The sequence below is a fragment of the Trachinotus anak genome, unplaced genomic scaffold, assembly GCF_046630095.1.
Source record: "Trachinotus anak isolate AG129_WGS33_773 ecotype Australia unplaced genomic scaffold, CSIRO_AGI_Tana_v1 ptg000013l, whole genome shotgun sequence".
NCBI lineage: Eukaryota > Metazoa > Chordata > Actinopteri > Carangiformes > Carangidae > Trachinotus > Trachinotus anak.
This window is the reverse complement of record NW_027273864.1, coordinates 11,293,360-11,321,132: the sequence shown is the minus strand read 5'-3', so window position 1 is coordinate 11,321,132 and position 27,773 is coordinate 11,293,360. Positions and strand designations below refer to the sequence as shown.

The window sequence follows — 27,773 nt, the reverse complement described above, 5'->3', positions numbered from 1 at the left end:
CCTGTATCAGACAATGCATGTAACAATATTATCATCTCTCATTCTCCCTCACAGAAGGGGCTCCTGGTCTGAGAATATGACAAATTGCACAAAGCAATCTTTTTAAGACGACATGCACAATTAATCCTTAAGAAGAAATAAAGGATTTAGATTAAACCCCCACAGCTGCCTTGCAATTCTAACTTTAGCATTATCAACATGTCAGTTCAAAAAAGGTTTTTTAATTTTTTTAAGCAGGACTGGCTTGTACCACAAACTTATACGTGTGTTTCTGTTCTGACTTTGTGGTTTGCAACAAGGATAATGCACTGAAATGGTAGATAGACCCTGGGGGGGCTGTGAGGAGATTAAAGCCACATCAACTGGCTGCAGCTTGAGCTTTGGCATCATCAACACGTCACAGGATGTCAACATGTCAACCTATGGGCAAAGCTTTATTAAAACACTCTGGTCTTTGTCTTTGTTTCACACAGCCACACACATCTCATCATGTTGCCAGCAGTACCAACCTAAGGTTAATGGGCCACTTTCACGTTCCCTTACTGATATCACCATCCCCCTGACCTCTATCTTTTCTTCCGTTGTCCATCCCTGTGTAACTCTTTCCTCCATCTGTGATTCACCTCTGTTGTAGCATCATGTCCCACCCTCCTCAGTGAGCTACAGTAGCTGTTATGGACCCATTAGCATGGCGTATTTGAGCCTTTCCGGAACTGTGACGCGTGACTGCATCTGGCTTAGGATTTTAAACCACCTGCTGTCTGCTCCATATCTGGGCTTGATGGTTGGACGGATAGAAATGACAATGACGTGGTGAATGACGGGGGAGCGATAGAGGGAATGTTAATGTGAGTGTGGCATTTATGTTTATTTCCTTTCTCTTTTCTCTCTGAGCCACAGTTGACCATGACCTCCAGAGGTATATTGCAAGGGAGCGGAGGAACACATCTGGTGTTTGGATGCATGTGTGCGCGTCTGCTTCTGTGGTTGTGGATTGTGTGTAAGTTGAGCATCCCATCTGGCCAGGCAAAAAAAAAAAAAAAACAGTACTGAAGCCTGGAGCATGCAGTGTGAAGACGCTCACATCTGTCTCTCTTCCTCACTTTGCCTCATGGGAAAGTAAATAACAACACAAATGCGAGCAGCAAAATTTGGGAAATGGATACTACACGTACCATGAAGCCCATTTTTTTCAAACCCATACTGTAGGTTAGCATGCAGTCACACAGCAGTTATAGCCCATGACATGCATATCTTATGCTGTTGAATGCACCATATCGGCCTCAGGCAGGTGTCCAACCCTGTGGAAAAGAACAGCAAAAAATAGCATTCACACACATGCATTCAGATTGACTCCGTCTCTTGCATAAGCCTCATAAAATCACTGCTCTTTCCTTTACTTTCAATGTTAGTTGGCCCCCGAGTTAATGTTGCTAACTGAACCATAGTTGAAAATATTGCTTAGAGTATATTAAACACTCATCTATAAGCTTTAGTTTATTATAAAATGCCAGTGTATGTGTTGTCTGAAGTGTTTTGGATAAGAAGGCATCACAATCTTTGAAACCTAACCTTAGCAACTGTAACTAGGCACGGCAGGCCAGCCAAGCTTTGGATTTCTCCACAATAAAGACATGTGTTGTAGTATGAGCGGTACTCTGTATAGGAAGAGTTTGGAAGGCGATATCTTTTTTTACCCCCTCTGAAACTAAAAACATGTTTTTTTACTCTGACATTAGCTGGATGTCTCTATATCAGAGTTCTTGCCTTTTCTTGTGTAACTAAAAGTGAAATATACAGTGTGACAATACAGACAATAAATCAGTTAATAATAAATACATTTATACTTATACTTACAATATTAGTACTAGGACTATTAGGACTACACACTGCAACGTGAGAGTTTGATGCAGATGTTTGGGACATGCATCACTGGCCTCACTCTGTGAGCACTGCTTGTGCATATTTAAGACCGCTTCCCGCGATTGTTGTTTTAAAATACTCCAGCTTCAGACATTAAATAGTCAACTGGAAATGGTTTTTTTAACCAACTCAGGAGGCTAATAGCTTAATTAACAAGGTAGTTACCTCTAAATCTGCATCTGTTGTCTTTTCACCACAGTTTATGTTCTGAGGCTTTGCCTCCCTCTGTCTGAAAAAATAAAATAAAAGAATTAAGAAGAAATTTGATGGTAAATCTGCCCCTGATATTACTGTAGACTGTTCAGATGTTATGAAAGAATGGAAAGTTTAACAGTAAGAAAACAGGGCTAAGTAAATGGAGAGAGTAAACGCAGCTTTAGTTGGACCCTTGTGTAAATAAAAATGATGAGATTTGAAAAACAGTGTTGATGAATGTGACTGTGTATCCCCAGCTTGACCTAATTTGACTTGACCTGCCTCTTGAAGATCATAAGGACCTGAATAAGCAAGTATGAAAGCTGGTGACAAAGCAATGCTTTTAACTCTTTTCAAACATGAATTCCAAGAAAGAGGACACAGTATATTTTTATTATGCAATAGTCCTTTGCTGCAGAAACCTGCCTGAAATATGTGAGTCATTGGTGTGTTCAGATCGAGCGTCACATGGGCTTATTCATTTTATTACAGCTGTCACTGGCTACAGAGCAGACTACCGAGGAGAAATCACAGATGTGGATGCTTTAAAAACGGTCGTGTTCGGCGTAAATTGGTAAAACAAACCTTTGCTTTGACTGTATCCACTGATCCTCGACTACAGTGAAGTCCAAATATAACCATGCTAACAAAGAGAAGAGCTGACACGTTCCAACAACAGACCCAGTGCTATTTTGAGTCCACTGTCAGAGTTATTTAGGGATGATAGCTCACTCAGACTTTGTTTTGAATCGCTGTTAATCTTTGGAGTTCATTCAGCGACACCTATTAGCCATGAACATGGACCTTATCAGCGTGGGTGCCAGGATGAGACAGTTTCCTGCATCCTACACTCCCCCCCCCCCCCGACCCCCCTAGAGACACACTGTGTACTTGGCAAAGAAGGTGGTGCTATCACATTGTGTGTCACAGCCACACGGTCGTATTAAATGTGAGAGAAGGACCAGCAGTCTGGGAAATATGAGTCAGGCTCGGGTTTTAAAAACTCTGCAAAAGTCATTAAATCAAGGTCGAGCAGGAGCTTGAGAGACTGCTTTTCTCCTTCTGAAGATAAAAATAGAAAGAACCAAAGAAAACGATGTTGGAACAGACTGATGAGGATACCGAACTGTTTTTGAAGGCTTGGACTTTGCTCTTAACATACACAAAACCCCTCCCACAACTTCAGATGTGTTTCCTGTACAACACACTGTTAGTGAAGATATATCTGTCTGTATTTTTTTTTCTTTTATCCTCCTCCGTTGCAGCCATTCATTTCCTACTTGCTCCATTGCATGAGGCCACTGAACAAAAGGCAGAGTCAAATCGAGCTGACAGGTCAACTGCACCCAGGCTACTTTGACAAATATGGATACTTCCAGGAAAGTGAAAGGCTTTGTTTTGTTTTGTTTTGTTTTTTTCTTCTAAAGTTTACCGTCCAGAAACTTTTGCAGTGAGTGGGGGATGCTGCACACTGTTTGAGTGATAGTTGAGTTGATTCACTTAATATCAAAATCCATAAAGGGGATAGAATCGCTGTAGTAATGAATAGGGTAATGTACATTTGGAATTGGTGCAGTGGGGAAGAGATGAGCCAACATGCATGAGGTAATGGTATTACTGCGTGCTTGTTTTGATGTTGCATTAAAACCAAGGGACATTTTTTAAGCTTGGGCTATATGACATGAATTTTAATTAATAGATAAAAAGGCCCATCAACCTGATGATTGATACCCGCTAACTGCTAAAGCCACAGCAGGCTCATTAAATCACTCAGTGACCCTTTGTGTCCTGTATGGAAGCATCTGCATTCTTCATGTTTTTCCTTTCAGCCATCTGTATGTCACCGTCACTCGAGAGTATGTTACAACATAAAAGCTGTTGCCCTTGAAATTATGCATGAAGCCCTGGCTACAGATTCTGTGATTCATTGCTGTGCTTATGATGATTGACTGTCTCCCATTGGCTTTAAATTCAAACGATGATTGTCTGCAGGTAGGGGGTATCCATGATTGAAGTGAATGAACTTGAAAAACTTTTCAAGACTTCCACTTTAAAGTTAAATTCAAAGTATTAAAATGTAGTATTAAAACGATTTTAAGTAAGTATTAAAACTCCTCTCAACTGTGTTACTGCTAATGAAAACTAAAACATGCATCTACAATACACAGTGCACATACAGTAGCTACAGAGTAAATGAATGCACACACAGACTAATTAAGGTGGTCCTCCTGAGCACCTCAAATATGTGCACTGCAGACATTTGAATTTTTGCAAACTTTGCGACATGATGTGGCATGCTGTTTCACTTTTGCATAAACCGATTAGGATTCTCATCACATCACAGTGACTCACAAAAGCACATAACGTATAGCACATATAGAATATTTAACTCAAGGATTATATAAGATTGCCCTGTAGCTTTATCTGCTCTTCAGGAGAAGTGCACTGTGAGTTGAAAACCAATAGACGCAGGAAATTTAAATGACATTTTTCCCTTATTTTTTAAGTCTGGCCATCGAGCGGTAAGAAATGCAGTAGGAATGAATGAATGAGCCAGGTGTGTTAAAGTCTACAGTCTGTGTTTGGTCATGTCAGTGGACGAGGAGCTTCCCTCTTCTTAGTAAAGCCGCTGTGGCAAAGACATAAGCTTCTCAATTGGCTTGGGATTGGTTTGAGTGAGACAGGCTCATGTAATAATGTCAAAGTGGTTAAGCCCCCAGGGCATCTTTAAAGAGCTTTCAGCAGCCACACAGGGAGAAAGACAGGCGAGAGGGAGGAGGAGGAGATGGATAGAGAGAACCAGAGAACAACTCAGAGTGGAGAGACCTTTGTCAGCACACGCAGATGAAAAAAGGTGGAGGAAAGACATTTCATTAGGCTTAGGTGACATACAGTAGCAATGAGCAATGAGGAAGGAGTGAGGCAGATAATGCGGATGGTACCGAGAGAAAGAGGAGGAAGTCAGTGATGTCACACACCAGCAAACACACAACACAGATGACTAAGCTGTATTTGTGTGGATTCGCCAATGCCTGAGCACCTCTAAAGCCTCTGGCAGTGACACAGTAATGTTCCCACTCTTCAAAGGAATCTTCCAACGTCTCTGTGATTTACATTAAAGAGGACTAATAGAGTCTCTGTAGTTATGGTTGACATATTCAATTCTACTTAGCATTTTAAATGTGACGTGTTAAGTTGCGGTAGGCGGTAAGAAAGAGGGCAATCCTGTTGAGTCTGAAGCACTGCCTGTTTAGTGGAGGAGTATACTTCAAGATGCTTCACTCTGACACAAAGCCTGGACCACAGCAAAGGCTAGTGGGCTGGCACAGCTCACACTTTAGCATGGTTCAGCTGAAAATGGCTTACAGCCAATTTTTTTTTTTTTTTCCTGTAAATGTTGTGTAGGTAAAAGTAGTGCACATGCTGTGTTTACTCCTACCACACTGAATGCCTCTTCCATCCGTGCTAATTGCATTCTCCTCACCTGTGAATGTTCAGCCTCAGCCAAACTCCCAGGAGCTGAACATAGCAGGTTATTAATCAGCCACCGAGGTCAGTGAAATACGCTAACTCATCCCCGTCTTGTCTTCTCCATGAATCAGCTAAATCATCCGCAACTTAAGCTTGAGAACACATCCGGTGACACATCTGTCAGTGATTCACCTATTCACATCTGAAGGATGAGTTTCTCGCCCCCGAAACCGCTTTAGAAAAACAAAGATTCAGGCCAACTCTCTCGTCATTAGGTGAGAGTTCCTGCCCGTGAATGACAGAGTGCAGATGAAAACACCAGTTGTCCTGATCGTGCCTCTCTGCAGGTGACACCGGATTATTCTGTGACTGACTGGCATGGCTGTTTGTCATATTTACACGGTCTGACTCAGGATATGAAGTGTAAAATTTAAAGGAGAGCCTCAAGCAGGAGCTGTCCTATTTATTTAAATCACAGGAACAAGAATATGCTTTTTTTCCCCAGAGAAGCAAATATGTATAAATAAGAAAACTGACAAGAGTTGCCTCAGAGTAGAATAGAAAATGTTAATTATTGTGTTAATGCCATAGTTTGATCAATTTTGTTCGAGGTTATGGCTCCATAAATTAAATATCTGCTACAGTATGTCTGTGTCAAGATGATTAGACTTTGCAGACACTGTGAGTTTTGTTATTTCTTGCTCTCAGTGTGAGATATGCCTTCATAAGTGGTTCAATTAATTACTGTGTGCTGCGTTATTTTCTCTTTAAGTGGGGGATTCACAGATTTGTTTAATTATTTTCAATCTCATCTGACCATGTAATCTTCCCTGTTTTTCATTCATGTGAAAAACATTAACCCACCTCATTAATCATTCCAGATTTAATTAGGAAAGCACAGTCTAATGGTTGTAGGAATGTGAGACCAAAGTGGATGATTCAGTTGATTCGTGCATTTATAATTCAGTACATGGAGCGGACTGTTGTACGGTCAAAGAGAGACCGTAGCCGCAGTCAAACAAAATGAGGACTCGGTGTGACTTGTACTACTTCTATGAATTGATTCTGTGCAGCCTCCGGGTGCTTCAGTGTGCATGCAGCTTTTAGCTGTGGCTGTAGCTGATATTATTTTGGAGCTGGAAGAATCAGAATAAACATGTCCCTCAGCCAGTGAACTGCCAACAGAAACAGATCGACAATAGTGAGGTATGATCAGGTTATCATATTAATGTAAGAGTAAAAGTTGTTCTAATGCATCAATTATAAGATATCTGCAGTAAAAATAAATACAAAAAACACTGAAGGTTGTAAGTGATCTTTTGTTGATCTGTTTTGTTGCTTTATGGCAATATTCATTTTTCAGTATTTTGCATGTAATTAATCTTGATTTTGTGTTGAAGTTTATAATATCATATATAATAATAATATTAATAATGTAATATAATATAACAATATATAATATATAATATATTGCTCACACCTACTGTGGGCAACACAGATGAAAATGAGATGATGAAAAAATGCAGGCCTTCATAGAGACTAGTGATATGTTGTGATGGATGTGTATAGTCCTAAAATCGTATTATTTATCCCAGTCTGACCTTGGGAATGGCATTGTTTTAGTCTTTATAACTCCTTTCCCTGTGATTTTGCTCCTCTAGCCCTTGTTTAGTGGGTGAGCTTTTTATGTTGTTTATGCTGTGAGGATTTCACTTCCACTTTGTCCTCAGTCTCACAATCATGTGTCTTCAGAGGCACAATTTGTCCGCAATTGTTTTGTTTTTTTGTTTTTTTAAAGACGCTACGGCAGACAAGAAGCACCTGAGCACAAGAGCACCTTCCTCTGCAGTGCCTTTAAAGCAGACACAGTTAACTCGAGCTGAGTGTTCTGGGGCAAACATACAGTATGTAGGGCAGAGTCTAATATAGTTTATCACAATGGCAGTACCGTTGGTTAGGCTTCTGTCAACAGACGGCAGCAGAATATAGACCCACAGCTGACAACAGTTAATTATTAAAGCAGCAAACAGCATCACATTGGTCCTTGCATCATGCTTTTGTTTGGGACTTCCCTCCACACTGGTGCAGGGAGCAGTGTGTCAGTAGTGATGACTAGGATCACTGGTGCAGCTAGCATCACTGCAGCACGTCATTTCTTTTGGAGGGGTCCCCTGGGACTGAGTCACAGATGTGGAAGTGGAGAAGTGGGACACCTTCTGATTCAGCTTAGACCCTCTCAACTGCAGAGACAATGAACAAACTGAAAAAGTCAATGTTAGCTTGTGAAGTGATAAAGCTTAGTGACGAGTGCCAAAGGCCTTTTCCTGGACAAATCACAACTGTGCAGTATCAGTCTTTCATATTAGCCTACAGGACAAACTAAGCAGTTGATGAACTATGCAAGTAGTGTGAAACAACAGAGGCTTTGACACAAAAAAGGCAGACCACAGAGATAAAGCTCTCTATTGTTACATCCTCCAAGGGTGTGGCAGACAAAAGGGGCAAAGAGGACAGGAACAAAATGTTCATATTTTCTGTGTGAGACAGCACAAGTTAAGTAATAAAATATTTTGTTATTTTTGTTACAGGATGTTGAATTGTTCTTATTCAGTCAAATATAGACTTACAAACGTCAATCATTTACAAGCACAGGTGTCAAGTAGAACAGACTCTCTCTTGTGAAAATCACTTGCAAAAGAAAGTCAGGAATCCCTAAATATCTGCGTGTGTGTGTGTGTGTGTGTAACTGTGGTTTATTCCTCATGAGGACTCAAAGCATAAAAAAGATAGAACAGAGAAATACATCATGCAGTGCTCCACATTCTCAGCTGAGAAAATCAATGGCAGCCAGTTCTCATTTCCTGAAAGTCCACAGATCCATCAGCTCATGATACATCACCTGATTTCCGTGTTCCCTAACATAGCCCCAAATCTGATTAGCATGAAATGTCCTGTATTAAAGTATGATCATTTCTCGACCAATGAGTCTGTTGACGTGTGTCATCTGTAAATCCACATTTGGCACTTACTTTGGTGTCATTAGGGGAAGTGAGCTGCCAGGAAAGAATAGTTTAAAGCAGAGGACTCTCTTACACTTTTCTACTGAACCTGTGTCAGAGAAAGAAGCAGAGAACATTGTTTTGAGTGTGACTGCAAGCCCTTGATTCCTAATAAATCCACAAGAGGCAGCATTTCATTGGTAGAATACATGTTTCTTTTCTGCACTGAATAACCTCATTGTGATTCTGGGGCTGTTGAGAGAAGTGATGATAGGTGGACAAAGTTTTGTGAAGCATAGGGACTTTTCTTACCACGTGCCTTGAAAAAAGATCAGCAGCTTTAAAGCACTGATCATGGAAACCACTTTAATGTCTTCTGGTTTGCAGAAATTAAAAGAGCTACAGTATTTAAGATCACTTTATTGATTTCAGGCTCTTAAATCAGATACATAGAGAAAAGAAATGCTTATAAAAGTTGCACATGTCACACCTGATATCCATACTCCATGTTAAAGTATTGCAGTGAGTAGCAGTTTATTATAATACAGCATGTGAGTCAAAATGGTGTTATAAATATTTTATTAGGCAACATTAGTCTATGTCTGCTCCTACAGAGCCGTAAACGCCCTGGATTTACACATTTTCCTTCCACATTTAATCCACATAAAAAGTGATTTTTCTGAGTGAGAATGCACATTTTATTCAGCTTTTTCTATTTTATCATCAAAGAGATTGTTCATATCATAATGGGATTAGGAGAATGTGCTTGTACAACAGTGCAACCTCCTCATTTCAAATGTTTTACAGATTTTTGTTTTAAAATACAATGTTAAGTTTCAGCTGGCTTCTTGTCTGGTTAACCATTTCTTCTTATTATTTTTGTTATTTATTTATTGTTTTTTATTATTATTATTTATTATTATTTCATACTATACACATAAATTATTATACTGATACAGTGATAACAATACTAATAATGAAATAATGTAAATGACTGATAATCATTTTCATCATCTAAACAAGATTTTATTGCCATGTTAGCAGCTCTGTTTAACTACACTAAGCTAATTGCTGTCATTATAATGATGCTAAACATGCTGGTGTTTATTGAGTATAATGTTTATCATGTTCGCCATCTTAGCAATGTGATAGCAATGCTAAAATGTTCGTTGTTAATGCTAATTAGGACAAAGCACAAAGCACAGCTGAAAGTGAAGGGAATGTCATTTGTTGACTGAAGTGACCTGATGATGGCGCTAGATGATAGTTAAGGAATCGTCAAAGTTATTCCAGTGCATATTGAGAGGTTGTGATTGTATCACATTTCATGGCAAACTCATGGTGGCATTAGAGGTGAAGTGTGGAGATCACCAAAGTCATCAGAGTTCATCCTCCGGGGAACATAAATATGCAAATGTCATGGGAGTCAATCTAATAGCTGTTGAGATATTTCAGTGTGCACCTTTTTATGTACAGTCTATGGTCTACACTAAATCTCACAAAGACTCTAATTAAAATAGCATATTGCAGTAGTTAACTTTAATGGCACATAAAATGTTCCTCATCAGAGGAATAGGTTACCTTTTAACTTGCAGGCTCCCTGTGGTGTTTTACACATCTAAAAGCTCTATGCTATGTACATGCACACAGGTAACAAGGTACAAATTCCTGTCAGTGGTCCCTGATCTACAATTGGTGCTAGCATGCTACAAGATGCTGCTATGCACCAGCACAGGCAGGGAAGAAGAAGACTGCAACCTAGTAAACTTGAATTAAATGCAGTATTTCAAATACCTAAAAACATTTTAGGAGGAAGGTAAAAACACCCAGCACATCTGTTTGACCTCAAGAACACACAAAATGTGTTGTGGTGCGTAACATGAGACATAACTTTTGTTTGTGAGAACAAAAACTCCACAGGATATCTTTAGCTCTTCATCGCCTCTCTCCCAGCCTTTACATTTGTCTGGCCTTCAGCTAGACTCTCTTACCTGCCATCAAAGGAACTGAATGCGTTGCCCATTTTGTCGTACACACCAAAACCGTGGATCAAAGCCTTTCAGAGGTTCAGTGACATTCTAAGCTTCAAATGTCATCAAACATACAGTATGGTAATCATTATTTGATGCAAGCTCTGTCACCGTTTCAAGTGAGACAAGCATCAGTGTCTCAGTATCAAGGGGCCATCTCCTGAAACATCTTTTTGATTGAGTTTATCTTCACCTTACATCTCACATGGAAAGCTGGTCCCAGTGTAACAGTGATGAAACACCAAGAAGGGGCTGCACAGCCAGGTGTGACATTACATGCCTCACATATACCAGAGGCAAAGTGAATCAATTGAAAGGCAAAGTGATGTGGTCATAGTTGCACCAGTCATTACACAAAGCACAGGAACATCTACACATCTACACATACGTACACTGCTGCACGGCTGTTTTTTCATATAGTAAGATTCCACACTGTGATTACTGAACAACAAAGGGCAATCAAAGCTGCACAATTACTACATCAGATTAATCCATCCAGCAAATCCACAAATATGATGCAAATCTTCCTGATTCATTTCTAATCATAGTGTCACTCTCAACAAACCTGAAGGCATCAGCATTTTTGTTTGCTTCCCACTATTAGAATTTATTTTGTACACTCGAATAATATTTGGTGCAGATGGTGGTAACAGATGACGCCAGTTGTCCTCAGTAATGGTAGCTACTGATCATTTGCCCCCCTCCTCCCCCCTTCGAGCAAAACAGCTGACACAAATGAAGTGATTATGTCAATTTCCAGCATGAAGAAATCTGCGTGTATATTCTTGGAGGAACACCTGCACAGTTGTCCACACACAATCTTGTTGCTGCTGAGCCATAGCAGATGTTTGTGCCAGTGCTCAAAGACTGTCCAGATGTCTGCTTCATGCTCGTTTTTATCAGGAGGGAAAACACAAAGCAGACTGCACGGCACGCATGGACCATTTAGAGACTATTATTCTGAGGAAAAGCATATTGAGACCATTCTGTGCTTAGCCTAGATTCCTCTCCATGCCCTTCTGTCCCTCTTTCTCCACTTAAAGTGGTTTACTGAAGCTGCTTATTCTTCCGCATTATCTCTCTCTGAAAATGGTAGGTTAAATATAATTGGATTGCATTGTTTATTATGCCTCCGCACCAGTGACAGCCGTGGCCGGAGGCATAATGCTTTCCTGTTGTCCATCAATACGTCCTGATGTCCGTCCCATTCTTGTGAATTTCTCAGGAAGCCCCTGAGGGAATTTCTTCAAACTTGGCACAAAGCTTCACTTTGACTCAAGGATGATTAGAACTGATAAGAATTTGGTGGTCAAAGGTCAAGGTCACTGTGACCTCAAAAATGTTTTTGGCCATTCGTAGGCTCATTATCACAAAACTTCACACAAATGTCTAATAGATAAAATGATGAAGTGGTGACATTGTATATCCAAAAGGTCAAAGGTCAACTGAAATCATGATGTTATGCAAAAAAACTTTTCTGGCCATTATTCAACTCTGTAACTCAGGAACAGAAGGGGAGATCGTGACACTACTGAACTCATGAACTAATCTCGGCTGCCCGCTCTGAAACTTCGGTGACTGTAAAGCTCCTCTGTGCTGCCGGGTTGAAGATGTGCGTGATGTGCACGTTTTAGAATTTGTAGCTTCTTTGCACAACATCCATCTCTGAAGCAGTGCCTACTGTCTTGACTTTGTGTTCAGTCAGCTTTCTTGGCCAAGCATGCGAACACATACAAGAAATTTGACTCTGATTTTTGTCTCTCTCACACTAATACAGCAGACATATAGCAGAAAAAGAACAATAAAATCAATTTATATGTGCCTCTGTCACAAATCAAAAATGTGCCTCAGTGGAAATTATTCACTGGAATGATACATATCAACATGGCAATAACTTCCATTTCACCAAAAAAACACAGTCTTCACTACATATATTGTACGAGTCTGGACAAAAATCTACTAAATCTAAATCTACTGCATTTATGGTGGTTCAAGAAATATTGACTTTAACATAGTGAAGTGAACATTTTGCACCAATGCTTTCCTTTCCAGGTCAAACTAGCATCAACATCTATTTCTGACACCTCTTGTCTTGTGGGATTTCAAATAGTAATAACCTTGAAATAGATTATTGGCATGTTGGTGTGTAACACGTCAGGTTTCTGCAATGGCTGTGAACATATGCAGCTTTCGATCGTCTATATTTTTAGACTGTGACCTTCCTCCAGTGGTCTCTTAGGCCTCAGTAGCCATTACAATGTGTGACTGGCAGGCCACTTTAAATCACTGTTATTGTGACAAAGGAAAATGTAAATAATAGTTAGTTTTAGCTCAAACCAGTAATATACAGTAGCCAGTGACTAATCTGTTGCCGCAAGCAAATATAAATAGCAACTTTAACAACTTTAATAAAAGCCTCTAATCACACGTGCTGCTTTCCTGCTGTCTTAGCAAGCTATTGTTGCAGCTCAGTAAACGCAGCACTCTGCTGTCAGTCTGAGTGGTCTTTCTTTATCTATGAACATCCCGTGGGCTTTTACAGTAGGCCAGCCTGTTCTTGTCCTACTTTCCAGTGTGCCTGTCCTCCCTCCTTGTTGCCTGTTAAGTGTGACGTGCTGGCCGACCTCTCTGAGGTATCAGACAGCAGAGCCACTTGCCTTGGAGACAGGGTGGCTTGGTTTGCATCCATCCATCTTGTTTCTGTGCGTGTGCCTCTGTAAAATCCAATTCCCACCTCTCATGCAAGCATCCTCACCGACACTCATCCATCTTTTGTCTCCCATGAATCTTGGCCGTATGGTCAGGTGCTGCAAGCACATCATTTGTTTCAGTTAGTGTTTTATCCCCCCAGCCCACTCTATCCTGTACTCTGTTCTCTCTTCTCTTTTCAAATAGTGAGGCTACTGGCCTGTAACTCACAAAGGGCCCGGTGACGCTATGTTCAAGGCTAACAATATCACAGTGGCAGGAATGGAATGAGCTTCGACTTTTTGCCATCAGCAGCTGCTCTAAACCAATAAACAGGATGTTAAATTGAGAATCACTGCCATAGCTAGGTTGTTGGCAGTACCGTCGGCCATATTCCAGACAGCGGTAATAGCATCATTGGTAATGTTGTGGGTCTCAATAGGCTGTAATTGAATGTGACTTATTCAGTTACACGTATATGTCTATGTCTCCCAATGGGGCTTGGAAAGTGTCTCCTGAGTTTCATCCTGCAATAAAGACAGCAGAGAGTTTAATAACAGTAATGGCAGCTTAATGGCTGCTTCCTGCCAGTGTAATTGAAAATCTGAGGTGTCATATTGCGTCTTTTTTTTCATGGCTCGGTGATGCAATTGTATTCCCACCTTATTACAGCTGAGAAATAAAACTAAAATCACGACACATCTCTTTGGGGATACTTTAATTGCATAGTCCCATTGCAAGCTAGGAAATAATCATGTTACCATTAAGACCCAGCGGTCATACACAGTGACTGGCCTGATGTGGACACTTGTTAACCCCAGGCTCACTAACCATTACCCACGTTGCCATTCTGCAACCTTGCTGAGAGGCAGAATAGCCACATTTTTCTGTGGTAGCTTCACTGACATGAATTTGTTTTGTGTGGTTGCAGAGCTCAGCTGAGAGTGTTATACCCCGGAGAAACAGGGAAAAATAATCACGAGAGAGGTGATGTTTTCACAGTGAGAGATTTTACTCAAATGAATAATTAATTTTTTTGTACACCATACACCTAGTGAACAAACACACCTGCACAACAGGTAGGTTTCAGTAGAGTACATACCCTCATTTACATTACAACGGCATAGAGTCTTTCCCTGAGACATAATTCTCTTTTTCTCCATCATTATTGGCAAACAACAAGCAGCTCCTGCTCAGAAACTCTCACGAAACATGTAAAATGACTAAATAAACAATATATACAAAAAACGTGTAAGATACATTAACATTTGTATATAGGTGAGCTTACAAATAACCAAGCACACAGTTATAGGTTGACCTCAGCTATCAAGCAGGGGTTCCACTCATACAGACGCTTTACCCTATTCTGCAAAACTTTACTCTAACTTACTCAAAATATCGCATGCACATTCTCTCAACACTTGAACTCATATAAGAAAATTATCAAGACCACTATAGCAAGAAAAAAAAAAAAACGACAACATGCCTGATTTCCCCGAGGTATGTGGGTGGAGAAAAAAGCAATCAATCTTAGGCTAACAGATTAAGACCACTTTGATCACCAGTAATACTATTATAGCTTAACTTTTAACAATAAATTAATGAAATGAACAGTAAATGAATTAAAGACATTTTAGCACCCTCTCTCTGTTATTAAACATTTTTAAACACGTCTTTTGAATTATTTCCCATGACACACACATTTAACCTTATCACAGGATTTTAATCTTAAACGTGTAGCAGACCATTAGTGTGTTATTCTCTTAAGTTGTCACAGCAGCTGTAACCTGTTATTACTGACGGGGTTACATAAGCTCATAACAGGCCTGCAGCTTCTGTATCTACACTGATTTGCAGCTTCTGCATCATTCAAAATAATTACGGAAATGAATTCATACATGTCATTCATTAAAATGTCTGCAGTGAATTTGAGTGCAGTGAATTGGTGCTCTGACAGGTGTAACAGTTGGTATCTAAAGAGATTAGAGGGTTGTGTCTTCTTTTAGTCTTTACAAAACCAAAAGCACAAGAACAGAAGTGTAGGGAAAGGATTAAACTGTGTGTTATGTAAACTGCAAATGTTAGTGTGATCATCTTACTATCTACAGTTGTAACCTAACATTATTTCCACAGGTAAGGAGCATGTCATTATCTCCCTACATTATTTTGTAGGGTTCCAGGTTGCATAAAAGATATATCTTGTTTCGGACTACAGCAGTCAATATGCTAGTATAGTTTAGAGTTCATAATTTAGAGCAATAATGCTACAACTCTCTCAACTCCAGCCTCAGTTGCGTTAGATTGCATGTTCAGTTATTAGCAAATGTTAGGAAATGGTCAATTGTGTGCCTGTGAGTGAAATCTCTATGAGTCAGATTGACCTGTGGCAGATTCTTTGTAGTTTTGCTCCCCAGCTTCTATATACAAAAGGTTGAAATGGGACACAGATTCTGTCTGATTCATTTAGCCAGGACACCAAGAATAGAGAACTCTCCCCCTAGCGTTTCCAAGTGGTATTAACATTGGCACCATCACAAAGAAGACTATAGTACGTTTCATGTGATATTTTTCTAATTATCAAACAGACAATGAATGGTTTGTTTCTGGCAGCTAGCAATAGTGTTAGCAACATGGCCTGGCCACCGCCCCGAGCAAGAAACAACCATAAGAATCATGAGTTTAAAAAGTTGCCACTTTAATAAAAGAATAATAGACAGGATGATATCCTCATTAAATGTTAGCAGCAGTTTAAATAAATCACTGATTAAACAATTCTGAGACAAATAAGGACACAAAACGACTACACTACTACTACACATATACCCACACATATCCTCTCACAGATAAAGATGGACACAGCATTTCACAGTCATAAAATGGAAATAAAGGTGTGCTTTCATTACTATCCATTTCCTCTCACCACCTCCAATCATGATTTCAAGTCGGTAGTAAATAATAAGTTTACCACTTCATATTTCATACACAGAGGCAGCAGAGATAAATTGTTACTGACACTTAAAAGCAGTCAGAAGAAATCACATGAAATTGAATCCAAGTCGCTGTTTCCTACACACTGGTCACCTGCGTTTGCGTGTGTGTGATTTGTGTGTATATGTATGGCTATGGCTGGTGGCAGAAAATAAATCTCCATTTCTCTTTATATCTTTTTCACCTAGTGCCATAGCTGCAGCCCCAGAGAGAAAGACAAGCAGGGCAGAGAGGGACAGGTGTTGTCTGCCTTGAGTGCCTGCTCCTCTGTTCCCTGTGTGTGTGTGTGTGTGTGTGTGTGTGTGTGTTTGTGTACTCATGTGTACAAGTGCATCCCAGGATGTGTATTCGTGAGTGTGTACATTTTTGTGAGGTTTCGTTTAATAGCTGCATCCACACACAAACAGATATGTACAGTATGCTCAGTGTGTTTGTGTGTGTGTGTGTGTGGGTGTGCGCGCGCGCTAGCTGAGGGCAGTGCATCTCTCTCTTGAGCCAGGTCCTGCAGAGTTAGCGTGCTGCGTTCACAGTCGGCCTGCATTTTACCAGCAGTCTCCATTTACACCGTCTGCCACTCGGCTGGCCTCGACTGAAACATATATGGGTTCTCTTGTTTATAACAGGTACGAGTGAGGGCAGCATGTTGCAGGATTCATGTTAAGTCTTAAACTTAATGTTCAAAATAAAAGGAAAATAAAAGGAAGGTTAATACAAACACAAATACGTTTAACAGTGCTAACAGTCTCACATGGCTGAAAGAACCTTGATTGGTTGGATAGCTTTGTATATGACTGTTTGCACAGTATGTGCAGAAACCCACTGAACTACATGTAGTAATACATGAGTCTTTTACTATACAACGTAAGGCTCTGTGTTTTATCATACTCCATAAACAATAGAACAAGTGAAGAGATATATTGATTGAGGAGAGAGTGAGCTTTGGCAAGCCTGAGCTGAGTACACAAGAAGAGGGACTGGTGTTTGAAGACTAATTTATTCTAATTAAGTCGTCTTTGTAATTGTTTTGGACAGCTAATTGACCTGTAATTTTTTAATTCTAGGGAAAAAAAGGAACCAACTTCTCCATCAACAAGTTTCCTCTAGAGCTAACTTCTTCATTAATAATGACAGAGGCAAAGAAAAATAAAAGTTTGACAAGTAGAGGCAAATTGAGCAGACTCTGCAATAGTTTTAGATATATACTGTACACACACACACACACATATATATATATATATATATATATATATATATAAATTCAACTACATATATATATGTAGTTGAATTTATTAAATCTTCAAAGCACGAAGTCTTGTGATCATAAGTCAACTTAACACCAGTGCATCATTGTAGTCATAAAAACATATATCAAACATTGAAATTACAAACTGAAACTGCAACTACCAAACACTTAATATACATGTAACACATCAGTTTTAACCAAAAGCATTTACAAAATAGCAAAAATAACAGTATCATGGTGAAGCAGACTAGAATTAAGATAAATATGATTGCAAGTTAAAGAATGCTGCTACTCATTATTTTAAAAAATGTGGTACGTGCAGATCTGAGAATATACAATACAATGATTTTTTGATTCTTCTCTGGAGGAGTCAGAGCAATGATTCTTGGCCAGTTCAAAACATAAATTATGTCTTAAGTTAGCTGTCAGAAAGCTCAAAAGTAGTTTGAAGTACAACTGCTGATTAAGAGCTGCGTCAACAGAGGAAGAAAATACTGAGGGCAAACTCGACATCAGGTTAAAGCAATTACACTTAATGAAATCTTGTCTCAAGGAAACCTTTGGTGATCCCATTAAAACATCTGCAGGAAATGAAAGAAAAAGAAACTGATGTTCCCAAAAATAACTGTTTCAAAATGTTCTCTGAACTTGCTCTTTGAACTTTTTCAAAGAAAAACTGCAAACTTCAGTTTGTAAAGTTATGACCATGAAGAGATAGGTTTAAATACATAGAAGATGGTTGCAATTCAATACAGCTATGAAGAACTTGCAGATTGAAAATATTGTATTAAAATGACCACAGACGAAAATAGTGTAATTCTTAATATGTGAAAAAAGTGACTGCACTCATTTGGTTGTTTTTATGTGTCCTACTCATGTGAAGTACAAATATGTAATGAAAAAGTGCACTTATTTAAGTACATTATAAGTGACTGCTTTACCTAATGGTTTTATGTATTTGCTTTAGTTAGTATTGTATTTAGTAGTAGTAATAGTCTGAAGTGCCATGAGTGATGAGGTCAGGGAATGTCAGTGTTTGAGATGCATTTCTGGTGATGGTACCACTGAGAACTTAAGGCTATTTTTCAAAACTACACAGTTATGAATACTGGTGCTGTTAAAGTTTTTATTTTATGGTTTTTTATGAGTTTTATGTGGGTTGATTCGAATAAAAAGATAAAGAGAAAGGCCAACAGATCTTTGTCCAGCACTGACACTGCATCCCTGAAGACTAGATGGTTTATGTGGAACAAAAGCACAAACTCCTTAGATGAGCATAAGCAGAAACATGGCATCCACTTATTCAACTTATTCAACTTATTCTTGTGTATGACTTTTGAGCCCTGAGGATGGCCTCAGCTGGCTGGTTTTCCACCTCTCTCTCTCTCTCTCTCTCTCTCTCTCTCTCTCTCTCTCTCTCTCTCTCTCTCTCCCTCTGTACTTCATCCCCTCACTCAGAGCATGGAGGGAACGAACATGAAAACAGACGTTTTCAAACAGCTTCTGATCTACTGCAGAGGAGTTCAGTGCTTTCACTGACATGTAGTTGCTAGCTGTAGACTTCAGATCATTTAAATGTATCTGTGTTCAAGTTAAGGAGCTTTTTAATTATGCAAGTAAAAGGAGGAAAAAAGTCAATTATCGTTTTATAGAGTTTTTGCTTTAATTTTCTCAGTTTAGTTTTGTCAGTGGATAACTCATGAGACGAAGACCAAATTTGATTAAATATGATGCATGTGTATTGGAAATTAGCAATAAAAGATCGTGTGTTTCATATTTTAAATGTACCTTAGCAGTGAGACTTACTTGATGAAACCAGAATGCAACGAACTGAAAACCCCTCCCCTCACTCCTCCCTTCCCAAGCTTATAGGAGAACCTACGGTGGCCTTCAGGTAACATAAAAAGACTCTAGAGCCAGTGTTTGGTTTGTCCGTTCTGGGCCACTGTAGAAACATGGCAGTACAACATGAGGAACAGCTTCCTATGTAGATGCGAAGGGCTGCAAATGGGGGGTGGGTAATACTTAAAGATTACAATGCAGCCTCATTTCAATCAAAGATGCAAAAATGCTAAAGATATGGGAAAATGATATACTGGCTCCATATTCTTCAGAAAATACAGATTACATCTATTCTCAATCTGTTCATTTACCTAATGATGATAATACTGTTCCTGACCAAAAATGTCTTTCGAGATCAAACGGCTTAGAGAGCATAATTTTCATATTTAACATTAATAAATGAACATAATGTTGGCATTTGTTTTGCTGCACTCACGTCTCTCTCTTTCTCTCACACACACGCACACACACACACACACACACACACACACACACTCAAACAGACACACACACTTAAATTCCATTATTGCAGTGACCACATTTAATCCACTTGCCATATCCGCTGCCAGCTACTGAGTCATTAGCATAATTATAACATGCTGAGATTTTTTGGAATGAGCGTGTGATTCTTTCCAGAAGCGTTGTCACACTATCTCACTCATGGGATTCATCTTCAGTCACACTCAAGTTGCCTCCCATCTGCTCCATGAATACTACTAATTGTATAAGTGGGCAAAGTTCTGGTCGTCCTCTTGATGAAATGGCCCAACAGCTTTCTATAGGACTCTCGTATCTGTTGGCCTTTTCACCAGCATTTTCCTCTTCAGTTTAATATAGTTTCTACAACATCTATGTAAATGTGTGCACAATTTACATACTGCATTAACAGCCTGAATTAACAATGTTTGCTTGATATTGCACCTGTACATGGTGACCTCCAGGTTATACAGTAATTGGATTTCACAGTTGAGAAATGACTTTAGCTCTCATCTTTGCATTTCTGAATTACTCCAGAATAAATGAGGATATTAAAACATATACTTGTGTAATGATAACATGTGATATCAAATAGAAGTACATTTATGTGGTGGTCATATGTGGTTAGAATAGCCAAAAGCTTTCTGAAAGTCCTGTCCAAGTAGTGCAGTGGAAGGAAAGTGGCCATCACTTTAACAGCTTGAGTAAGATTAAGAAAGGATGTGGTGAAAAGACAACTCAACTTCACGAGTAACTTATGATGTCTGTTATGCAGTATTTATACACTGTTGAACCTGTGGGCCAGAACACAGTCTAAATGGACTGAGCTTGGTGTCACTGCAGTGCTCTGACCTCATAACCAGCATACAGAGTTGGTCTGACTGCATGAGCTGCGAGTGATGTTTGAAAGGGCTGCAGCTTCAGCCATGATGAAGAGTATGCACTGGTGTCAGGTGGCTGCTATAGAAATATGGCTGCGAGTAAACCTAAATGCCATCACACGCAATCAATCTGTGAGGCAGTGCTTGCAGCGACATGCTAATGTCAGCATGCTGACATGCACACTCTGACAATGCTAACATGCTGATGATAGACAGGGATAACGTTTTCCATGCTAACCATCTTGGTTTGGTGTTTGGTGCTGGCATGCTAACACTTGCCAATGAAAATTGATGGAAACAGAAAGTACAGCTGTGGCTGATGATGAATGCTAGAGAAAAAATGATTAAGCACAAGATTTATTATAATTCATCCTGAGGGAAACGTGAAAATATTGTAATCCATCCGATACTTGTCAGGACATTTAATTTAAAACCATGGTGGCACATGGAGGAAAAGTCAGGGATCACCAAAATTATTAGGATTCATGAGATATTTCAGTCTAGACCAAAATAGCTACAGGACAGACTGACTGACCAAATGGCAATGGCATAGACCCAGTGTAACATGTTTGTTTTTTTTCTTTTTAAGTCTTTTAAAAAGTGTGAGTGAATGTATGTATGCTGCATTAGGATTACCCTAACAAGTACCATTTATTACAAAAAGTAAGTAAGTAGATGATAAATGGACATGAAACATAGTAAATGTAACTTGTCACAACTTACCTCTAGTAACATCTACTGTAAGATAACAAATCTATACACTATGAGTAATTCCTAAAGCTTTGCAAAGCTGAACAGAATTCCCTGCTTTAACAGCATCACTGTGTCCTTGTGCACAAGAAGTATAGACAGACCATAATGACCCTCAAGAGCTCTCAGTAAGTAATGCATAATACATTAGTTCTTACCAGGGCACCACAGAGACTGTTATCGTGTTTAGATCCACTACCTTTTTTCATCTCTTGGAGAAAATAGGATTTCCCTGACTTAAATAACACCAGAATGAATACAACTAAGTTGGCATGTACATAAAGTCAGGTGAGGTGTGGGAGGCCAAATCCCAATTTGATCAAACTCCCTTCATTGAAATATATTCATTGAAATTTTGCTAAATAGTTTTTTGTGTGTTTTGTTTTCAATTAAAGACTGCACTTTCCCTGCTGCGAGACAGCTGCTGTGGTGATCGTCAATCATCAGTGCACTCAGTTTAGCTGCAAAATCTGAAACATCTAATCTAATGTAATTGTTTCTCATTTGAGGCCAATTTCCATCAGGATTTAAAGTCCATGCATTCCATCAGTGAGAGAGATTCTCCACAGTGAACAGACATTTATAATGCATTCCCTAAATGAAGAGCCCAATCAGCAGATCCCTCCAGCCTGATACCTCAATCTGCCTCCCAATCTCATTTCTAATTTATCTTACTCTGCCCCAACAAACCCGGTGCCGTGAAGTGCAATTTGACATTAGTCCTTCAAATCTGCAGTGGGCAATGAAGCAAGGGAAGAGTGGTTTGGCATGGATCCCATCCCCAAAACTCCATAAAGTGTCTTTCATTTGTCTTCTGTTCAAGTTCATCTGTGCTTTATGAATGATCTTAAAAATGTGTGAGAATCTGTTCTCCCAGGAAGCGTAATGGCTTCCTGATGTAGCTGCAGCTGTACACAGAAAAAGGGAATGAGAATCCGCTTTACCCATTAGCATTCACTATTTTCATCTTATACATTTGCAGTTGCTGCTTACTTTAAAACCCATTTCACTTCATGTCCAATTAATGAGATTCATATCGATAGTGGTTACAAACAGGTGATGTTGGATTATTTTTTGTTCATGTCATTTAGGTTCTTCTGAATAACACTTTGAAGCCAATACAAGATGACCTTTAACACTGTTAGGAGGTGTGTGTATGTGTATTTGTGTGTCTGTGCAATTTTCCTTGACATTTTATCGCAAAAGGTCACAGCACTTTTGAGTTTTGTGTTTGTTGATTCTGTCCCCAAAATCAAAACTAACCACATTGGTGAAACAGTTTTTACAAATTTTACAATGGCTGTGGATGTTCAGGGCAGAGTGGTGCTTCTGTTCGCCATTCTGAATGTTGTGCTGGAGGAACATGACATTTTGCATCGCCTCCACCTCTAAAGCTGGCTGAATGGCAGCAGGTTCATCCTGCAGTATCGTGTTATTAAAGCCAACCAGAGGGACAGCTTAACATTTTCAAACCAACACCATCTCTTGGTTTCATTTTCCAGTTCATCCTGCATTTATATTTGCCAATTTCACAGTGAGTCTGGTCAAACTTGGTTTTGATTTTTTTTTTTGGAGGGTTTTTTTTTTCCTTTTTTAATTTTGTCTCATGGTTCCTTCTCTACCATGCTCATCAGCAAATCTTAAAATACCTGGTACCTGTGATGGCCTGCACATTGGGTTCAGTGTCTTGCTCTTGGGCACTTCAGCATGTGGAACCACCAACCAACCCCGTGATTAATGAATGGATTAATTAATGAATCTACCACCTGAGCCACAGCCACCTGAATGTTGATGTGAAAACAGGGATGTGAAATATTTTTGTAACTTCAGTTACACAAGTAAAGCACTGACAAACAATGGCCTGGGTCATTTTGTAATGACAAACAAACAATTTCATCATTAAGGTTCAGAGCAATTTTCCAACACAAGCACTTGATTTTGCATTCGGGAGCACTTGGGTTTGAGACAGTGGGGCAGTAGCAGCAGAGTGTTCGGGTGCAACAAGCTACTTTTCATGTGCAGCACAATGAAGGCCTTCCAGGAAAAACCGTGCCTAGTTATTCCCTTATTCAAACAATAGTGTGTCTCCATGATGGTAAGGTTTTCACTCCACCTTCTAGTATGGTCATTCAGAATAGCTATAAAGGCTTTTAATTTCCATTGTAGTTGGATAAAGTGTCAAACGAACTAGTTTTGTTCTAGCTTAACTTGAGCCTTAAATGATGGACTGCTTTATTTTCTACTGATGAAGATGGTGGTTGTGTTTGTCTGTGATAAACTATAGAAACAGAATGAGAAACACTGCTATGTGACACTCCCTTGTGAATATTTATGTATGTGTCATCTACTGTACGTCCACAGACAGGTTTCTGTGTGAACGCTGTTTGTCCTTTTGCATGAATTCAATGTGTTGTCTGTGTGCCATCAATTGCCTGCTACTATCAAATACTTGAACAACAGATGAATTCCAAAAATATCAAAGGGAATATCCAACAGTTTCCACGCTTTGAGCTGGATATATGTGAGGGAATAAAACAGTACCATAAAACACTGAACACAGCAGCATTTGAATATTACCATCAAGCTTATACCTTTGTGCGCTCTGTGTGTTTGAGTGCTTGTGGGATTGATGAACAAAGACGTCTCCTTCCTGAATTTTTGAGGAAAAGAGGAATCCATAATGCAAAACAAGAGTGCCGGGATGCAGTTTGATGTATGACCTCAGAGAGTCGTTCTCCCATAGATTTTCGATGGCACTTGTCAGAGTAAGGGCCTTTTGTAGTCGGTGCTGAGAAGCTTGAACTGCTTCTCTGACAATGGAAACGATAAAAAAGAAAATATAGAGGATGTTTGACAGGGTTGTAGTGTGCACTTAACTCAGACAACAAGAAATAAATATAATAAACTCAAACATGCACTCGCATACACATAAATACTATAAATGTCCTAAGGCGCACCAGTGTAAACACAATCTTGTGTCCAAGCACTGATCAAACTCCTCTGTGTGGACTCTTATCAGACAAGACACATGGAGAGTGTACGACTGTTTGCGGAGGCCCAGGGTGAAAGGAGCCCTGATCCAACATTGTCACAGCTCCTGTAACACTGCAGGTGTTATAAAAGCGACTGGAAAATGGATGAGTGGGAGACTGCGGTGACTGAAATGTACTAAAGCGAGTTGGTGCCTTTGTACTACGCTCCAAGGTGTGGGAGAGGAGGAAGAGAGAGAGAGAAAGTAGGGCAGCAAAGAGTAAAGTAGACAACAAGGTGGAGCTGCTTGCCAATACTTCTCTGTCCTGAGCCTGCACACAAGTTGCCCTCAAGCACTGGTTCTCGATCTGATTATTTTAACCCGATTCGCAATGCGCCATGGCAAAGCTTTATCCTCAGCTCTGTTTGTGTCAGTGTGCGTGTGTGTGCGTGTGTGTGTGTCTGTTCGTGTGGGTGTGTGTGTCTGTAGCAAAATATGCTCTGGTTTTGTTGTGGGTTAACAAGGAAAGCATGACACGGTTTTATGGGTTCGGAGCAGACACGAACGCTGACACAGTTTTCCTCCCATCTCTTTCAGGAAACTTCCTCCTTCTCAGATCGAGCCTTCTGAGAAATGAGCTGCCAATGTAAGTCTTTTGCCTCACCTCAGTACTCAGCTGCTTTTAAATTAATTAACAAAAAGTACATAAACAATCATGCATGCACTGAGCCGTAGCCTTGAACCTGTAAACTTTAACTGAGGATTCACCGCTGACATCATTTGTTAGTGGCTAATTGCTATTCCCTGCAAACACACTGAGGGGACATCAAAGGTTGACTCACTGCAGGACAAGCTGGTGAAATTCAAATTTCAAACAACCCCTTCCTTCAGTATAGTGCTACTGAGTTGCCACTTCTGCTTTTTAGTTTGTCATCCCGCACACAAGGAAGGCTTAAGGCGCTATTAATAATGGATGAGGGTGTGAGACTTTCCAGTGAGTTTTCCAGAAGCTTCAGTTCTTGCATTTAAAACCCGGCAGGACTGGTTCTCTGTGCACCTGGAAACTGGGATGGTAGCTTTCAAGCGTTTCTCGAGGCAATGTCAGAGCTGCTTACAGCAAGGATAAGGAACAGCAGCCAGGGCCGTAGCCAGGGTTTGAAAAATAGTGAGCTGTAGTAAGGGGGGCTACCAATTTCCCAGCTGGTCTCACCACCACGTTATTCGGTTGCACCTTTTTTGTTTTTCAGTCTCTCCCTGCAGCCTGCACTCTCATCATCATCAGTTGTGTCTGAGTTAACTCAGCGTTTACAGTGTGTGTGTGTGTGTGTGTGTGTGTGTGTGTGTGTGTGTGTGTGTGTGTGTGTTTGAAGGAGAGACAGACACAGGGAAAGATGTTTCTGTATAACATAACATTAGAAAGCTGCTTTGTCACTTTTTGACCTACCCACCTGAATCTATTGTATTTTCTAATAAGCTTACCTGAACTTAGGCAGGGCGCATACAGGTATGGAGAGATCAACTGAGCAAGTAAAAGAGAAAAAAATGCTACTTTCGACCACAATGGCTAACGCAGTGCCTGTGCCAGAGAGGCACCAAAACAGCCTTATGATCATCGTGCACTTGCTTGTGAGAAGAGCCCTGAAAAAGTTACCGACCTCCACAACATGCGTTGCCTTTTCATGGAAGGCTGGCTGTATCCTCTCGTGGCCAGAGGCATCCCACCATGTAAATTCCAATTGCTGTTAGTGCAAGTGCTGATGATGCAAGGGGCTCTCACTCACGACTCACAGCACACACTAAATAACAACTCTAATCTGAATTCAGCATGCAGTAGTCTAGGAGGAGAAGTTCTGATTTTTTTTTATTCATTTGCACTTAGCTTTGAATTTTGTTTTTAGCTCTAAAAAAATTACCGAGGTCTGGACCTCAGTGCAGCTTTCAGAGAACAAGAAAGTTTGCAGGAAAATGTTTTATGATGCATTCACTTTAAAGTAGATAGGAATCCAACCCAGGGGAGATAACAAATGCTCTGCAAAAAAATCATTTTTTTCTGTTTTTATGTAATTAAAGCTTCACTTTGGCCACTTGGGGGCATTTCAGTAAACTGTAAAGAACATCACTGACATATCACCCAGAGAGTTGATCTAGTGAACATGTTAACAAAGAGTTTGCTGTTTACACAGCCAGTCAACACAGAGCAACATTATCTTGCCATCTGGCAAATGTAAATCCAATGATTAATGTCCTGCTGTTTTGGTCCCCACTTATGTCTGTTATAGAAATGTCAGACTCTTATGCTGCTAAATAATCCATTATGTTCACCAGCATCTCACTAAACTTGTCTTTCTGCTGTGTAATTCTGGGCAGGTAGCACACAGTGGGTTAATGAGCTTTTTCTCTGAGAGGAGCTTCTTGCAGCAGTTGGAAATGACGTTAATGAGAGCAGAGAGACAGGAAAGTAAATGACAAGCTGAGGCTGAAACAGTGACATTTTGGGCTTTAAAACCAAAACAAAGAGCTGAAAGAGGCTAAGAAAAACCTCTATAGACCTGAGAAGAACTGCAGAATTGCTCTCTGGTGGTTTGTTAGTATGAGCAACTTCTTTTGTCATTACACACTGTCATTTGATCTATTGATCATATAAAGTCATTGATTAAAGCGGCTTTAAATGTGTATTTTCTTAAAAAACATTTAAAGATCTTCATTAAGAATCAAGCTTGTTTCTGGTATTTTCTACAATAAAATTTTATTTTTCTTGATTTCAAGAAATTTGGAACCAACCTGCTTTAATCGTACACTCATTTGTAGAAATCTTTGAATTGAAATGTGTTTTTATTGAAAAAAAATGTTTCCATTAGTGGTTGAATTTTTCTCTTATTTAAAAAAAAAAAAAAAAAAAAGATTGATGGTACTAACTGATAGGCAAAAATAACTTGAGATGACACAGAAGTGTAGTCCTGGTAGTGTAATTGTTCATCGTAATGTTGTAATTACAAAGTGAAAAATGATTAATAATTGTTGTTATGGATTGGGTGAGTGTAGTGTTTGTTAGGGTCCTAAAATCGCTAAATATCAGTGAGTACAAGTTGTACAAATCCCATCAACATCATCATGAATATGTGGATCTGCCTCTTGAAAGAGGCTTCAGAGGGCTTTCATGTGGCTTCTTCTCCATTCTGTCATTTTAATGGAAATTTGAAACTGTGTCCATGGTACTGCACCAGATTCACTTTAAGGCTTATACCCACAAACATGACCAATTCTCACACACAGTGTCAAGTCACTGTCCTTCATTCCCTCACACACACACACACA

At 39.6% G+C, this 27,773-nt stretch overlaps 1 protein-coding gene across 4 annotated transcripts in view; it reads left to right on the top strand.

The window, feature by feature from the left end:
- dlgap4b (discs, large (Drosophila) homolog-associated protein 4b) overlaps nucleotides 1-27,773 on the top strand; it is a 109,263-nt gene that overhangs the window by 44,645 nt on the left and 36,845 nt on the right. For all 4 annotated transcript variants that reach the window (XM_071494081.1, XM_071494082.1, XM_071494084.1 and 1 more), the window contains one exon: nucleotides 25,056-25,104. The gene's annotated coding sequence lies outside the window, so the exon portion shown is untranslated. The remainder of the gene's footprint in view (nucleotides 1-25,055; nucleotides 25,105-27,773) is intronic.